An 18,511-nucleotide genomic window follows, 5' to 3' on the forward strand; every position below is an offset into this window, starting at 1 on the left:
CAGGACTGCCTCCCAAGGAACTCTGTTAACCAGACTCCTAAACAATCCAAAGTCTGCCCTTCTGAAGTTCAGGGTAGCGGTTTTGCTGACCCCCTTCCTTACTTCTCCTAGAATTGAAAACTCTATCATTTCACGGTCACTGAGCCCAAGACAGCCTCCAACCACCACATCACCCACCAGGCCTTCTCTGTTCGTAAACAGCAGGTTCAGCGGGGCACCTCCCCTGGTTGGCTCGCTTACCAGCTGCGTCAGGAAATTACCTTCCACACACTCCAGGAACCTCCTAGGCTGCTTTCTCTCTGCTGTGTTGTATTTCCAGCAGATATCTGGTAAGTTGAAGTCCCCCACGAGAACAAGGGCTAGGGATTGTGAGACTTCAGCCAGCCGCTTGTAGAATACTTCATCTGTTTCCTCGTCCTGGTTGGGTGGTCTGTAACAGACTCCCACCAGGATGTCTGCCTTGCTGGCCTTCCCCCTGATCTTTACCCATAAGCACTCAATCTTATCATTACCTTCGTTGAGCTCTAGACAGTCAAAACACTTTCTAACGTACAAGGCTACCCCGCCACCTCTCCTTCCTAGCCTGTCCCTTCTAAAGAGCTTGTAGCTGTCCATTGCAGCACTCCAGTTGTGTGAGTCATCCCACCATGTTTCCGTGATGGCGACCACATCATAGTTTTCCTGCCACGCAATGGCTTCCAGCTCCTCCTGTTTATTGCCCATGCTGCGTGCATTGGTGTAAATGCACTTCAGTTGGGCTATTGATCTCGTCTCCAACACAGGCATGCTACCCCTAGGCTCATCCCTAGCAAGCCTGGTTTTATCCCCTCCCCCCTTCGCCTTATCCCCTAAACTTTTCCAGTTTAAAGCTCTCTCAATGAGGCCTGCTAACTCCTGAGCCAGAATCCTTTTCCCCCTTTGCGACAGGTGAACCCCATCTGTCTCCAGCAGGCCTGGTGCCATGTAAACTGCCCCATGACTGAAAAGCCCAAAATTCCACAGCTGGCACCAGCCTCTGAGCCATGTGTTAATGAGATGGGTCATCCTGTTCCTTTCCATATGCCTCCCAGCTACTGAAGGGATGGAGGAAAACACTGCCTGCACTCCTGATCCTTCAAGTAATCGCCCTAGTTCTCTAAAATCCCTTTTGATTGTCTTTGTGCCTCTATCAGCTACCTCATCACTGCCAACCTGAATAACCAATAGTGGATAATAATCAGACGATTTTACCAGCCTAGGGAGCTTCCTAGTAATGTCTCTGACCCAGGGAGGCAGCAGACTTCCCTATGGAATGGGTCCGGTTGGCATATCGGGCCCTCCGTTCCCCTCAGAAGGGAGTCGCCTATGACAATTATCCTTCTTTTTTTCTTACCAGTGGCCGTTGTAATGCGTGGGGCTGACTGGTTCCCCCTAGTCAACCCCTTGGATGGATCACTGTCCGTATCTTCATCCTCCTGGCCCTCGAGTTCCAGAGCCTCATACCTATTGTGTAAGGGCACCTGGGAGGGTGAGGTAGGCCGGGAGAGGATTTGCCTGCTGTATCAAGCAGGGATCTGTTTCCATCCCCCTCCATCTCTTAGGTCCCCTCCTTCTGCCTGGTGGCAAGAGGGTGAGGGAGCCTCTCCTTCTCTTGATGCTTCCATCTGGCGTGCTCGTCTCAGGGATGGTAGGGAGTGGCTCCACCAGTCTATCTCACTCTCACACTCCCTGATACTCCTCAGTCTTGCTACTTCTTCTTTCAGCTCTGCCACCATGCTGAGCAGATCCTCCACCTGGTCACATCTCACGCAGGTGTTGTCTCAGCTGCCCTCCATCACCAGAGCAAGGCTCTGGCACTCCCTGCAGCCAGAGACCTGGGTGGCTGCATGTTTTAGTGGGAGCTCCATCTGCGTTGCCACATCCCTTCTGGCGCTGGCTCTTGTCCGAGTGGAAACCATGGCTAAGTCTCTTCCGGGGGGCGTAGTCCACAAGGAGAGCTCGCCAGCTGCCTGCTCGCTCTGCCTGCGCGAACTGCCCAGTGCCAAGTCTGCTGACCAAAGATGGCCCCCTGAGCACACGCATTCCAAGATGGCTACAAGACAGTGCTGCGGCCTTTCCTATCTCATCACCAAGGGAAACCTCACTCCCTTATGGGGAGCCCTTTGTCTCTGGCATTCCTGCTTCTAGTCAGTTTAACCTCTTCTGCGGTTAGGCCTTCTTGCCCTCCATGCCAGATCATTCCTTGGTGTCCTGGTTTCGGCTGGGATAGAGTTAATTTTCTTCCTAGTAGATGGTATAGTGCTGTGCTTTGGATTTAGTATGAGAATAATGTGGATAACACACTGATGTTTTGGTTTTTGATAAGTAGTGCTTACACCAGTCAAGGACTTTTCAGCTTCCCATGCTCTGCCAGGTGCACAAGAAGCTGGGAGGGAGCATAGCTAGGACAGCTGACCCAGACTGGCCAAAGGGCTATTCCATACCATATGACATCATGCTCAGTATATAAGCTGGGGGAAGAAGAAGGAAGGGGGGGACGTTTGGAGTGATGGCGTTTGTCTTCCCAAGTAACCATTACGTGTGATGGAGCCCTGCTTTCCTGGAGATGGCTGAACACCTGCCTGCCAATGGGAAGTAGTGAATGAATTCCTTGCTTTGCTTTGCTTTGCTTGCATGCGCGGCTTTTGCTTTACCCATTAAACTGTCTTTATCTCAACCCATGAGTTTTCTCACTTTTACTCTTCCAATTCTCTCCCCCATCCTGTTGTGGGGGGAGTGAGCGAGCGGCTGTGTGGGGCTTAGTTGCTGGCTGGGGTTAAACCACGACACTTGGTCATGAATCAACATTGCTGAGCAGTTACAATCTGAATTTTCCCTTCAAGTGGTAGATGGTTTCTTTTCCTGGGAAGAAAAGAGAGATTACAGAGAGCCATTACCTTGGAAATCCTACCCAGAGCAGCAGCATCAAGAGCTGCCAGCCCTTCCTAGCTCTCTCTAGGTACTAGGAGTTGTCCAAAGGAGACTGTACTATCATGCCTGTAAGAAGAATTGCATGATCATGCATTCCCATTCCATGTCCATCATAGGTATTGCTAACCCTGAGCTGGCTCAAGAGAGGGTCCACTTGATTCAGAAGCCTTTGATATTGACTGCCAATCAAGCTCATTTACTCCTCTTCATTGCTAACAGATCCTGCCTGTCTCATGCTTAGGTATGGCTGGGCAAACCTTACTGTTTAATCCTTGCAGTTTCAGATCTGACCTCCTGCTTCAGCCAGCATGGCTGTAGGTCAGTGGATTCCTTGGGCACAAGCTGGAAGCTCTGTGTTAAAATACAAATGTGACTTTCATTACTGGTTTCTGTAATATGCTCACCGTCACAACACTGGGCATCCCCAATCAAAGGATGGGAAGGGGGGTGGTAGTTAATGAGGATGTATCGGATAGTGTGAGACCTGAGCATGACGTAAATGGTATGGAATAAGGGGTGGAGAATGAGCTGGTTTTGGCTGGGATAGAGTTAATTTTCTTCATAGTAGCTAGTATGGGGCTATGTTTTGGATTTGTGCTGGAAACAGTGTTGATAATACAGGGATGCTTTCATTATTGCTGAGTAGTGCTTACACAGAGTCAAGGCCTTTTCTGCTCCTCACAGTGCCCCATCAACGAGTAGGCTGAGGGTGCACAAGAAGTTGGGAGGGGACACAGCCAGGACAGCTGACCCCAACTGACCAAAGGCATATTCCATGCCATATGACATCATGCTCAGCAATAAAACTAGGGGGAGGTTGGCAGGGGGGCCACTGTGTGAGGACTGGCTGGGCATCGGTCGGTTGGTGGTAAGCAATTGTTTTCATTTGCATCACTTGTCTTTCTTGGGGCTTATTTATCTTTGTTTTTTTCCTTTTCATTACAATTTATTATTATTATTATTATTATTATATTTTACTTCAATTATTAAACTGTTTTTATCTCAACCCACAAGTTTTCTCACTTTTACCCTTCCAATTCTCTTCCCCCATCCCGCTGGGGGGAGTGAGCAAGCAGCTGTGTGGTGCTTAGTTGCTGGCTGGGGATAAACCACAACACCTGTGGAGTGAGTAAGAGGGCTCAGAATCTGGGCAGAGGTATCAAGACAGAGGGGCTTTTCTGATACTTGAGGGATCTGCGAATGTGCGCGTGCTTGGGAACTTACAGTAAGGGCATGTGTGCTTTCACTAGTGAACTTCAGTCCTTACCAGCTGAACAGGAAGAAGGGGACTTGACTATCTATACTAATGTTTATGTGAGTCCTAGTAGTGTTATATATGGGTGCTGTTGAAGGCAGGGCCTTCTCTGTAGCAGTCTGTGTAGCCAGCTGCATCAGTGTCCTCTCTATGTGTACCTCTGGGATAAACACTCAGCCTTGCTACTGATTGAACCTGCAAATGGGAAAGCAGCAGCTACGTCCATCGTCCTGGGAAGGAGACCCCCCCAGGTGTCTGGGCACACTGGGCTGCGCTCCAGCATCTGGGAAGGAGGAATTCCCAGGCCTCAAAGCTGCTGGAGGCAGTAGCTGCTTATAATATCCCTTAATCTTTATACTAGCCCCTGGCATCAATGGGAGCAGCCCACCCTGGTGTTAGCAATGAACTGGGGCAGGTGGCTTGTTGGGTTTCCACCATATCTGGCATAAAGCAGCATAGCTCCACTGACTGCAGTACAAATTATGCCTGGCTAGCACTCTGCTGTAGACAGTGCATTATAGTCAGATAACACTGCATATTATGTTTTTGGAGTCTAAAAATATCAGCTGGGAAATCAGTCTTTGTTTCTTGCAGGATTTGGATTAAAGTTTTTTGATTTTGATTCTGAAAACAATAAACAATATGTTAGTAACTGCCCCCCCCCCCAAGAAATCTACTGAACTGAAACAGCTCTTTCTCTGCTTACAAAGGAAATGTTTGACCAGACAAAAAAAAAATCCAAACCAAACAGCAAAGCACAGCAAAGCAGGAACAAGCTCTGGAGAGAAGGCCACACCCCACACTTCCTCACTCAGGCAACCTCCAGGAGTGTGCCAGCAATTTCCACTGAACAAGGCTTCCAAACAGCTATGTACCCACCACTGTCAAGTCCAGTGAGACACTTCCCAGATGCACATCCAAAGCTGTAATACCTTCTTTCCCCCACAAGCCATAGCACAGGATCCAGTTTTCCACTTCCACATTAACTCCTATCTAGAAACTGAAGGAGTGAATCCAAGTCAATATATTTCGGAATAGGTAGGACATTTTTTTGTTTTACACAGTCTCCTAAATATTTGTAACCCAAGAGTTCGAATCTTTTTGTTAGTTCACCAAAGTTAATCATTCATTGAGGAATATGGGATTCCAGCTCCAAATGTGTGAGAGAGGCTCAGAAATGCTTCTCACTACAGAATGAAATTCAACAATTGTTAATTGTAATTAATTAAATTTGTAATTAATTAAACAGTTACTCTGCAGAAAATCATTTGTGGATGTTTTCCTCCTAGACATGAAGGTTAGCATGAATGCAGTTTCCCATTGACTGGCTCTGGGCTCTGCTCTGTGCAGCAAACTTTGCTGCACTGGGACTGTTGGATTAGGAAGGATGGACAGGTATTATTGCATGAGGGGTCAGCCCAGGTGAATGAGCCCTGTCTCAGCCCTCATTGGCCACCCTCTGTCCTGGCAGGAAAGCAACCATTGGATTTCTGAGCTGACACAGAAGCTTCCTGTCTTAAGTCCTCCTGTCAGTGCATTTGGGGGCCGCCTCTTTGCAATGGGACCTCTTGGGTGTTCAAGGTGGTTGAAGAAGACCCTGGTGTCAGCGTTTCACATCTGCTGTAATTTACAGGCATCCAAGGCAGCTGGACAGCAGCTACCCAGAGTCCTGATAGAGCAAGATCCTGAGGCAGGTGAAACTTTGGGTATTCCTGCAAAAGGAAAAAGCAGAGGAGAGCTGGCTGTGATTGAATGTGAATGTTCACTGAGTCTCCAGCGGGGTTTAATGCTGACTGTGGCATTGAGGGAATCATTAACTTACAGGAAAGTATAATATGCTGGATTTCCTGTTCCTCTTCAGGGCAGCAGTGACTGTAACATCCCCTTCCTGGCTGCTCACCAAAGTGGAGGCTGAAATCCTAGCTCCTGGGAAACCAGTGGGAGGTAGTTCAGCATCCATAAAGCATCTGTGTTGCTCAAGGATCATGCACCCACTTGGGTGTCTCTCCAGTGATCTGCTGCATATGCTCAGTGCACATAGACTCATGACATTCAGAGAAAATGGGGCTTTAGCCTCACAGATACTGTAAAACCCTGTGCAATGGTACAAGCTAGTACCAGTGGTCCCAGTGAAAGCCAGGGAGTCTCACCCTAGACTATGATAACAGGTTTCCTGCTGCATCTTTCAGATGTCTGACATGTTATATTTGCAGAAACCCAGTGTGAAAACACATTTTTTTTCACTACAGTGCTGTGGTGGGTTAACCTTGGCTGGACACCAGGTGCCCACCAAAGCCACTCTATCACTTCCCCTCCTCAGCTGGACAGGGGAGAGAAAATATAACGAAAGGCTCATGGATCAAGATAAGGACAGGGAGATCACTCAGCAATTACCATCATGGGCAAAACAGACTCGACTTGGGGAAAATGAATTTAATTTATTACCACTAAAATCAGAGTAGGATAATGAGAAATAAAAACTAAATCTTAAAACACCTTCCCCCCACCCCTCCCTTCTTCTTGGGCTCAACTTCACTTCAGAATTCTCTACCTCCTCCCCCCCCGAGCAGCACAGGGGGATGGAGAATGGGGGTTGCACAGGGGGATGGAGAATGGGGGTTGCGGTCAGTTCATCACACATTGTGTCTGCTGCTCCTTCCTCCTCACTGTCTTCCCCTGCTCCAGCGTGGGGTCCTCCACGAACTTCTCCAATGTGAGTCCTTCCCACAGGCTACAGTTCTTCACTAACTGCTCCAGCGTGGGTCCCCCACGGGTCACAAGTCCTGCCAGCAAACCCGCTCCTGCATGGGCTCCTTTCCACAGGGCCACAGGTCCTGCCAGGAGTCTGCTCCAGTGCAGGCTCTCCACAGGGTCACAGCCTCCTTCAGGCACATCCACCTGCTCCAGCATGGGGTCCTTCACAGGCTGCAGGTGGATATCTGCTCCACCATTAAACTCCATGGGCTGAAAGAGGACAGCCTGCATCACCATGGTCTTCACCATGGGCTGCAGGGGAATCTCTCCTCTGACACCTGGAGCACCTCCTCCCCCTCCTTCTTCACTGACCTTGGTGTCTGCAGAGTTCTCTCCCACGTATTCTCAGTCCTCTCTTCCGGCTGCTGTTGCGCAGCACTTTTTTTTTCTCCTTCTTAAATATGTTATCACATAGGCGTTACCAACATTGCTGATTGATTGGCTCAGCTTTGGCCAGTGGTGGGTCCATCTTGGAGCTGGCTGGCACTGGCTCTGTTGGACATGGGGGCAGCTTCTGGTGTCTTCTCACAGAAGCCATCCCCGCAGCCCCCCCGCTACCAAAACCTTGCCATGCAAACCCAATACAAATACTTTACCTGTAACACAGCAAGTAGACGAGACATTTCCAAAGCTTTCCTCAGCAACAACCCTTTCTAACACAAAAATCAGAGTGTTCCTATCCACAAGGCCCATCAGTAAAATAAGCTGCCCAGATACATGTTTAACACACAGGTCCAGCAGCCCCCCTGTTTAACCTGAAACATCCCTGAGGAGACAAGAGTGGGAAATGAACAACATGCTTTTTCTAAAAGAATATATTTGGCTTTGAGATGCCATCTGCAGTGAGGGTAGAGAAAGTGGTCAGTCTTAATTAGACCTGTATCCAAAGGGGAATTAACTGCTGAACAGCTGAATGACTAGCTCACTAGGTCCAAGACCATTGGTTTTCATGGTGTCATGGGTTGACCTTAGCTAGCTGCCAGATGCCCACCAAGCCACTCTATCACTCCCCCTCCTCAACAGGACAGGGGGAGAAAATAGGACAAAAGGATAATGAGAAATAAAACCAAATCTTAAAACACCTTCCCCCCACCCCTTCCTTCTTCCCGGGCTTAACTTTACTCCCGAATTCTCTACCTTGTCCCCGCGAGCGGCACAGGGCAATGGGGAATGGGGGTTGTGGTCAGTTCATCACACATTGTCTCTGCCACTCCTTCCTCCTCAGGGGGAGGACTCCTCACACTCTTCCCCTGCTCCAGTGTGGGATCCCTCCAACACCTGCAACACTCTCCCATCCCACCCCCCGCCCCGTTGCCAAAATCTTGCCATGTAAACCCAATACACATTGTGTCTAAACTCCACCTTTGCACAGGGACTTTGCCCAATCCACAGCATAAGCACAGAAACAGAGCTTGGAAGCTCTGCAGAGGAAAAAGGGGGCACTAGAAAGCCAGAGAGATTGGACTTGGAGTGAACAAAATCTGGGGACAAAAGTTCAAATATATATAATTTTTTCTATACTGCTCAAAAATGTTGAGAAAATTAAAAAAAGGTCTACAAATATATCTATGTATATAAATATAAAAATCAATATTTTAGATTCATGTTAATTTGTTCAGGAAAAGCTTTGACCAAAGCAATTGGAAGCAGTGGAAAAAAGAATGGAGAGGGGGACAGAACAAGGATCTGTCATTGAACTTGTGTGAGACTCAAATTAGCCAAATTTGGCACATCAGTGGACAGTGCTGAGTGAGATATATAAAGAGATATAAAGGAGAAGGCATTTCCAGTCTACATCAAAAAGTCAAGGTGATGAAAATGTTAGTTTGGTTCTCAAGGATGCCTAACATTCATTAAGAACCCAAACTTTCTTCATAAGGAAGACAAGTCTAGACTTTGTTTAGAAGTGGGGTTTTATGTCTGGAATATTTTAGCTTCTCACTGCAGAAATCAATCACATCTCTGATTTAAAAACAATTCTGAACTGCTGGAGGAAAACAGAAACTTTCTAGGAGAGTTTGCTGGTTAGTAACTTTATTTGAAAAAAAAACCTATCAGCACATTTTTGGATGGCCCAACTTTCATCAAGTGCTTGAGGAAAAGGAATGGCTAGATCCAAGGGAACGTTTGAAAATCTTCATGAGAACTATAAGCCTCCACAAACTCAAGGTGGATCATCATTCAAGCCAAGCCCATGTCACTGCTTATGTAAATCTCAAGGCTGCTTTGCTAATACGTTTGTAATAGAGTATCAGTGGCCAGAACAGGAGAGGAAGTTACAAGTTCCTGCCACTTACCAACCCATCCAAAGATGGGGAAGGATTTGTTGTGGCTGGTGCCCTTGGCTAGTTCCCATTGTTCTGAAGGTAGAGGAGGAGATGCCCAAGAAGAGCATCAGGGAGACGCAGTGGGGACACACGCAGAACGAAGAAGTGTAGGAGGAAAAAACATATGAAAACCTGAAACTTCAAATAAATTTGCAAATTTGGACTCCCTCTGAGCAAAGGTGAGGGAAGAGCTCCTCTCCAGGTACTGACCATTCTGGAAAAAATAATGAATACACTATTTCTGAGTCAATATACACTACTTTTTGAAAATTACCACTTGAGTGTTTGTGGGACATTCTCAGCAAAGCATTTTGGGCTGAGCAAAGTGTCCTGCCTACTGGCTTTTAAAACACTGCTTCAAGTAGATGAATATGAATTTACATCTGAAAAGTCTTTTCAAAGCTAAAACCTGGAATATCTTGGTCGATTCCCCCCTGTTACGAGCAAAAAGCAGGTGCGGATCCCTCAGGGACGAGGCATGACACTCAGCAAGTGAAAGCTTTGGCTTTAATGAAAGCATAGCATTACCATGGTGGGAGCCCTGGGACACCAACACTAGTCAAAATGGGGACCTGATGCAGTGGAGCCCTGCTCAGGAGTGAAGCTCAAATGAAAGCACTGCAGAGGTGGATAATAAAACTTGTACTGATTAACATATCATACATATGCAATGTCCTGTTTTGCTCATTAGCGAACTCGCTGATGTGATGCAGGTGCTGTTGTCCGAATTCTCTACCCGCAGGTGGCGCCCGTGCAGGGGTATATGCAGATGCAGGGATAAACGAACTATCCTGGGTTACCGTGACAACGAGATAAAACGTGCTTAGGACTCTACATACTCGGATGGGAGAGGCAAACTATCCTGGGTTACCGTAACAAAGTTTTCTCACGCCCTACACCCCCATCCCTCCAAAAAATTCTCTTTGTTCTGCAAGAATTTTTGGGGTTTGTTTAGATTTTTTTTAAAGACTTTTGGTTTTTGACCATAGTAACTCAGTGAATTAACACAGATCTGAGCAATCAATTGACCCAAATGGGAGTTTTCCACAGTCAAAAAAGTTGCTGTCAACCCCTGCATGCTCCAGCCCAGCACTAAGCCACCTGTATCTGTGGAGTTAACTTTCCCCATAGCAGCCCTCATAGTGCTGTGCTTTGTATTTGTAGCTAGAAAGGTGTTGATAACACACCAGTGTTTTGGCTACTGCTGAGCAGTGCTCATAAAGCATCAAGGCTGTCTCTCCAAACCCCACCCCACTCAAAGGCCAGTAGGCTGGGGGTGGGCAAGAGGTTGGGAGGGGACGTAGCCAGGACAGCTGACCCAAACTGACCAAAGAGATATTCCATACCATATGACATCATGCTCAGCAATAAAAAGCTAAGAGAAAGGAGGAGGAGAGGGGGCATTCATTATTAAGTCATTTGTCTTCCAGAGAAACCGCTATGCGTACTGAGGTCCTACTTCCCAGGAAGTGGCTGGATATCGCCTGCTGATGGGAAGTAGAGAATAAATCTTTTTGCTTTCCTTTGCTTCCGTGTGTGGCCTTTGCTTTTTCTTTATTAAGCTGTCTTTATCTTGACCCACGACTTCTTTTTCAACTTATTTTCTCCCCCTCCTGTTCTTCCGAGGAGAGGGAGTGATAGAGCGGCTTGGTGAGCACCTGGCAACCAGCCAAGGTCAACCCACCACAGTGTTTACTCCTTTTTTCCAGCTGACCCTTTCAAGAAAAAGTTGGCATTTGGCAACTGCATGCATTTGACATTTGTGCCTAAAGTTTCAGCCTCACTGTTATGAAATAATATGACATATTCAGTTCCACAGCACCCAGTCCTCTTAGCTCTAGTGCAACTTTGAAAATTAATTATCTTTAATTTACCTCATAGTATTTTCCCCAAATCACAAGTCCAAGAAGCCATCTCACATCCTGCAATTCACAAGTTGTTAAGGGATGTTAGGAGTAGCCACCACCTCCAGCAGCTCCAGGCCCAGGAATTCCTTCTGCCCAGCTGCTGGAGCACAGCCCAGTGCGCTCATGGCCTGGGGATCTCTGCCCCAGGCTGAGGGATGTGGCTGCTGCTTTCCCATTTGCAGGTTCAACCAGTAGCAAAGCTGAGCATGTATCCCAGAGTCTCGCGCACACATACACACACAGGACACCGACACGGCCAGCTACACAGACTGCCACAGACATGGCACTGCCTTCAACAGCACCTACATATAGGACCCATATAAAACATAAACATAGACAGCCAAGTCCCCTTCCTCCTCTTCAACTGGTAGAGGTAGAAGGTCACTAGTGAAGGCACACATACATACACAACACTCTCCAGATTCACAAGCACACACACATTCATGGATTCCTCGAGTACCAGCACAGCCCCTCTGTCCATCCAATGCCACTGCCCAGATCCCAGGCCCTCTTACCCACTTCACAGGTCCCCTACTCGCTAGCTAGTCCAGCCTGATGCTCACTAGCAAACACACACACTGCACATTCGCAAGTCCTCCTGGGCATACCAGCACAGACCCTCTGCCCGCCTGATATCCCTGCTCAGATCCAGGTCCTCCTACTTGCTGGAAAGTCCAGCTTGAAGTTTGCTAGACTTACACATGCATCGTCCCCCTGCACACCAGGTTTGGGGAAGATACAGACATTTCTCAGCCCCCCCCCCCCCCCCCCAGCAGCTAGCACCAGGCACACAGGCTGTGACCTGCGGTCCTGCTCCAGCCTCCAGCGCTGAGCCCCTCACTCGCCTCACTCACATCGGCCCCTCCCAGTAGCTGGTTGTGAGGACACACAACATTTCCACCCCAGTGGCTGGTAGCCAAGACCTCCACTCGCTCCAGTAGCTGACACCACAGGCCAGGGGAACATACACCCCTGGTCTGAGTCCCGTTGCTGGCACCAAGTCTACTGACGCTGCTCCCCCCCCCCAGTAGCTGGCCCTTAGTTCTTGCAGCATACACAGACACAGGATAGAGAGCGAGATTATGCAGAGAGAGAGTTAAGAAAAGATTTAATAAAAGAATGTTACCGAAAATAGTAACCAAGAAAACTCTCCAAACCAAATGATAGTTTAGAAAGCCAACATTGGTTTATTGCAGCGCTGGGTGCATGGGGGATCTCTCCTCCTAACATGCACACTGAACAGGACTTCCACGATATATTTATACACAAAAACTGCAAAGCTCATTCTCTTTACAATGATTGGTTAGTAATTTGCATGATGAGATTATGGACAGGTTTCTAAAGCCTCAACTGTCCAGAAACTGGTTTTAGGCAGACATGTAACTATTCCTTCAGACATGTAATCATTCCTCCCTCCTCATCTCATTGTTTCAGTTCCTCCTTATCACATCCTGCTTTCAGTCTGTCAGGCTTTACAACCCAGGAGATACTACTGTTGAGACCTTTGACATGCAGACTCCTTTATCTTACAAATTTTACACCTTACAAACTTAACACAAAAGGACAAAAAGGGGCCTGATCTTTTACTAAATTGTTTAAGTCTTTGGTATCAAGAAGATAGGACAGACTGCAGTGATCAGGTGCAGGGCTCAGTCAGTCAAGCATACTGATGGACATGGTTTTTCATGCAACCAGGCCCTTTTATACCTCTTTCTGTCTATTCCTCCTTTGTTCCTCCCTGATTCCCACTGAACCCCTTCAGGGTTGAAGCCTTATCAGTTGCAAAGTACTGGTTTGCCTGCAGTTTCTTGCTAGCCCATCAAGTGGTGAGACTGACAAGGTAAGTTTCTTGTACTTTGTTTCTGTTATGTTTGCCTGTCAGGTTTGTGTCTCTGTATATTTATTTTGTTTATTGCTTCCCCCTTTCCCTTAGTATCCCACTTGACAAGGTCCTCGATCACATAATCTTACTGAAATAAACATTCCCACATTCCACATATCCTTATCAGAGTGACTGACCAGTTCTCGTTACTGCCTCCCTTACCGTTTGTCAGTCAGGTTTGTGTCTCTATGTTCTTGTTTATGGCTTCCTCCTTTTCTTATTACCCCTTTTTGCATTGAAAATGTCCTTGATCAGACACCATTAAAGGAGCAGATACTGTCTCCTTCCACATACCCTTACACAAGTTACCATCCTAAACAATTGTAAAAGGCATAAGTGACAAAGTTCAAGCAGCAAGGGGCTGCAGGGGTGATCTGTATGGGAGAAGGCCATGAACTGCCCTGTGCCAGTCACAGACCATTCCAGTCAGCTCTGAAATCAATGGAAACATCAGTGGGAAAAACCTATCATCTTGTGCCAAAACCGTGTCCAATAGGAGAAGCACATGGCACCCCTGCTGAAACATATTTAGGGAAACCAGCAGCTGCCAGGGGCTGCAGACACACTCTTGGGGGGAGGCACTCCGTGTCAAAAGGGGGAATGTACACCCCTGAGGAGACTGAGGCTTGTGGGCAACCCATGCCAGAGCAGGTAAACTGAGGAAGAGAGAGACAGGAAAACTATTAAGCATAGAATAGCAGAAAGAAACTGTTAAACACAGAGCAGCAAAAAAAAGTCAAGCACAATGTCAGGGGAAAATTTCTGGCTGGATCTGACAGCCCAACAGAGGCAAGGCTGACGCAGTTCCGTGTGCCAGGTGCAACAAGTAGCGAGGCAGAAAATTTACTCCCAGTAGGCAAATGCACATAGATCACACACATATATACCACATATATATACATATATATGGCCCAGCCACAGAGATTACACACAAACACACAGAGCACTCACGTGAACACATACAGCATCAATAGCCTCATCCTGCTCCCCTCTCTGGTTTGCTAGTGAGAATATATATATACATATGTACAACGGAGATCCCTCCAGCAGCTGAACTCGGACACAGTCTGCCCAGTAGCTGGCCCCTGGATCCCAGTCTCCCCATTTGCTGGCACCTGGACATACGAGCCCCTAAGGCTGCAGCCCCCACTCTAGTTGCTGATACAGACTGTCTCACTCACACACACATATGTGTGTGCACACACATACACAAAACTGGCCAGGACTCCCCTGGCCTCCCAGGAGCCAGCCCCATTGTGGTATCACCCTTAGAGATGCACACACACCCCTGGCTCCCAGATGGAAAAGGGAGGTACAAGGGCAGCGAAAAGGAGAGTCAAAAAATGGGAAAAGGGACAATAAGGTATGCAAATGATGGGATCAGGGATGTGTGGGGGTACCTGCCAGGCAATCCTGCACTTGATCCAAGCAATTTTCCACTCAACTTATCTTCCATTTGTCCAGCCCATATCTCACCCATTTGGTGAAAGGAAGACTATGGGAGACTGCATCAAAGGCCTTACTAAATTCAAAGTATACAACATCCAATGTCATCCATACTTCCACAGCACCAGACAGCACACCTGTCCTGGTTTCAACTGGGATAGAGTTAATTTTCTTCCTAGTAGCTGGTATAGTGCTGTGCTTTGGATTTAGTATGAGAATAATGTGGATAACACACTGATGTTTTGGTTGTTGATAAGTAGTGCTTACACCAGTCAAGGACTTTTCAGCTTCCCATGCTCTGCCCGGTGCACAAGAAGCTGGGAGGGGGCACAGCCAGGACAGCTGACCCAGACTGGCCAAAGGGCTATTCCATACCATATGACATCATGCTCAGTATATAAGCTGGGGGAAGAAGAAGGAAAGGGGGGACGTTCGGTGTGATGGCGTTTGTCTTCCCAAGTAACTGTTACGTGTGATGGAGCCCTGCTTTCCTGGGGATGGCTGAACACCTGCCTGCCAATGGGAAGTAGTGAATGAATTCCTTGCTTTGCTTTGCTTTGCTTGCGCGTGCGGCTTTTGCTTTACCTATTAAACTGTCTTTATCTCAACCCATGAGTTTTCTCACTTTTACTCTTCTGATTCTCCCCCCCATCCCACTGGTGAGGGGGGGAGTGAGTGAGCAGCTGTGTAGTGCTTAGTTGCTGGCTGGGGTTAAACCACGACAGTCCTTTTTGGCGCCCAACATGGGGCACAAAGGGTCCAAGATAACAACAGATTTAATTGGAATGTGCTAGATGGAATTTATAGCTGTTATTGCTGTTTAGCTATTAATCGGCAGGCTCCTGTGCTTGCCACGGGGCTTGCTTGCCTTACTGTATATTAGAGTCTAGTGCTCGTTTGTGGCTGCTTTTTGCTTTTGCTGCTTGCTGTGCTGCTTCTCATCTTACTCTGCTGTGCCTGGGAACATTTTGATAACAGCAATGGCCATGTGTCTGGGCTGGCAGATGGCCAGGGCATCTCTGCTGTTTTCTGTGCTGCTGTATTGGACAGGCTGGAGCTCCAGTGTGAACTCGAGTCAAAGGGACTGTGACCTGTGGATGTGTCCATGCGGGAGCAGGACACCCCGAAGCTTCTGTGGACGTGGATAAGCCCATGCCAAAGCAGGTATGTCTCAAAGCGTCTGTGGCCATGGTTATGTCTGTGCCATAGCAGGTATACCTCTGAAGGGATTGTGGCCCAAGGATAAGTCCACGCTGGAGAAGGTACACCTCGAAGCATCTGTGGCTGTGGATAAGTCCGTGCTGCAGCAGGTACACTTTGAAGCATCAGTGGCTGTGCATGAGGTCATGCTGGAGCACCTCAAAGCATGTGGCCATGGGTAAGGCCATGGTGGAGCAAGTTTACTTCTGAAGAGACTGTGGCTGTGGGTAAGGCCACACTGGAGCAGGTATATCTCTGAAGGCATTGTGGCCCATGGAGAAGGCCATGCTGGAACAGGTGCACCTCTAAGTGACTGTGGCTGTGGATAAGTCTACGCCGCAGCAGGTTGTAGAGAACTGCTAGTGCAAAACAACGAGATGTCACAAACAGCCCGGGTGCTAAAACCACAATGCAGAGCGATGGTCGCTAGGACCCAGGACCGGACAGTACCCTGGAGTGAGGGTGAGGGAGGGAGCCCTGTGGAGACAGGACAGACAGGACGGCCTTGCCTCGGCCCCATTCCCCCCGTGGTCTGTGAAGCGTCTTATTCCCCCCCCACACACCTACTGCCTGGGGGACCGTCCTGGTATTACTTCTCTTGGTTTGACTGGTTGCTGATGTAATTTTCCAATTAGCAAAACTACTAACCACTTGTGCCTTAGGAAAGGAATTTGGGAGGGAGCTAAAAGATAATAAACTGTGCAAAAACTAACAGCTCTAACCTTGAAGAAGAGCTAACAAGCCGATAAAAGGGAACATCTTGGCACCTGTCCTGGTTTCAGCTGGGATTTTCTTCTTAGTAGCTGGTATAGTGCTGTGCTTTGGATTTAGTATGAGAATAATGTTGATAACACACTGATGTTTTAGTTGTTGCTAAGTAGTGCTTACACTAGTCAAGGACTTTTCAGCTTCCCATGCTCTGCCCAGTGCACAAGAAGCTGGGAGGGGGCACAGCCAGGACAGCTGACCCAGACTGGCCAAAGGGCTATTCCATACCATATGACATCATGCTCAGTATATAAACTGAGGAGAGCTGGCCGGAGGGGAAGGCGATCGCTGTTCAGGAACGGGCTGGGCATCGTCGGTGGGTGGTGAGCAATTGTGTTGTGTATCACTTGCTTTATATTATTATTATTGTATTATAATATTATTATTACTACTATTCTATTTCATTTTACTTCAATTATTAAACTGTTCTTATCTCAACCCACGAGTTTTTCTGACTTTCACCCTACCAATTTTCTCCCCTACCCCACCGGGGGGAGGGAGTGAGCGAGCAGCTGTGTAGTGCATAGTTGCTGGCTGGGGTTAAACCATGACAGTCCTTTTTGGCGCCTGAACAGGGGCTCGAAGGGTTTGAGATAATAACAGATTAATCAGAGTGTATTAAGGAATTTGTATCTGTTAACAGTTGCTGGTCATAATATTGAATCATCTGCACCATGCTCTTGTTTTTGCAGTACGTGTTAAAGTTTGGTGCTGGGTGTTGCAGTTTGCTGTGCTCTGCCATGATTAGTGGTGTTTTGCCTGGGAGATTTGTTATTAAAACACTGACCTTGAGCGCTATCTGGTATTTGGGTTCTGTACTGAAGCCATTACTGTACTGCGGGTACCACCTCATGGAGACAATTAGCAATTATACCTCTTCCTCTGAGAAGTTTTTTATGGAGGAAATACAGAATGGCACCTTCGCTGCCGCCTTCTATGATGTTTCCTCCTTCATTACAACAACTTTTTTGTATCTATCTTGAACATCCTTGGGTAGTTAAGATACATCTATTGATAGTTCTTGGGAATATTGTTTCGGTTTTGTCTAAGGTTAATAAGCATTTTAAGAATATCATCCAGAGATCTGCCCCAAGGCTGGATAGTTATGAGTGGCAGGGGGTGTGGGAGAGTATGGGCAAATGCCTAGGACGGTGGGCCCCTCCAGTATTTTGGAATTTCACCCCTGAACAAGTGCAGAATCCTGAAAAATTAGTAGAACATTTAGAGAAAGTATGCTGTCACCCTGACAGTTCTAGGGAGACACAAATCACTGCAATGTGCTGGGGCCTGGCCCATGCCTACCGAGCCATATTAAACACTATTCAGAACCCTCAAGGGGAAGAGAAGGTCTCTGGATCTGACAACAAAACGACGGGTGCTGTGGTTATGCCAGCCCCAGCGACGAGCACTGCCGATATGCCAGCCCCCGTGATGGGCGCTGTGGCTATGCCAGTCCCGGTGACAGGCGCTGTGACTATGCCAGCCCCGGCAACAGGCACTGCAGCTATACCGGTCCCGGTAACAGGCACTGCGGCTATACCAGACCCCATGACAGGCTTCGTGGCTATGCCAGTCCCAGTAACAGGCACTGTGGCTACACCAGAGAACCAACCTGTGCCAGTATCAGTCACCCCTATACAGAAGAAAAAATACACAAGAAAATCAACTCGTTTAGTAAGGGCTGATGATGAACCAGGGCCATAAAGAGAAGAGGAGGAGGAAGAGGCAGAACCCACAAATGAGATGGTAACAACCCGATCTCTGTCCCTGAGTGAGCTGCGAGATATGCGAAAAGATTTTAGTCGTCATCCAGGCGAGCACATCATCATCTGGCTGCTCCGATGCTGGGATAATGGGGCCAGTAGCCTGGAATTAGAGGGTAGGGAAGCCAAGCAGCTGGGATGCCTTTCTAGGGAAGGGGGCATTGACAAAGCGATTGGAAAAGGGGCAAAAGTCCTCAGCCTCTGGAGGCGACTTCTGGCAGCTGTGAAGGAAAGGTATCCCTTCAAGGAAGATGTTATAT

The sequence above is a fragment of the Platalea leucorodia genome (assembly GCF_965183815.1).
Source record: "Platalea leucorodia genome assembly, chromosome: W".
Lineage (NCBI taxonomy): Eukaryota > Metazoa > Chordata > Aves > Pelecaniformes > Threskiornithidae > Platalea > Platalea leucorodia.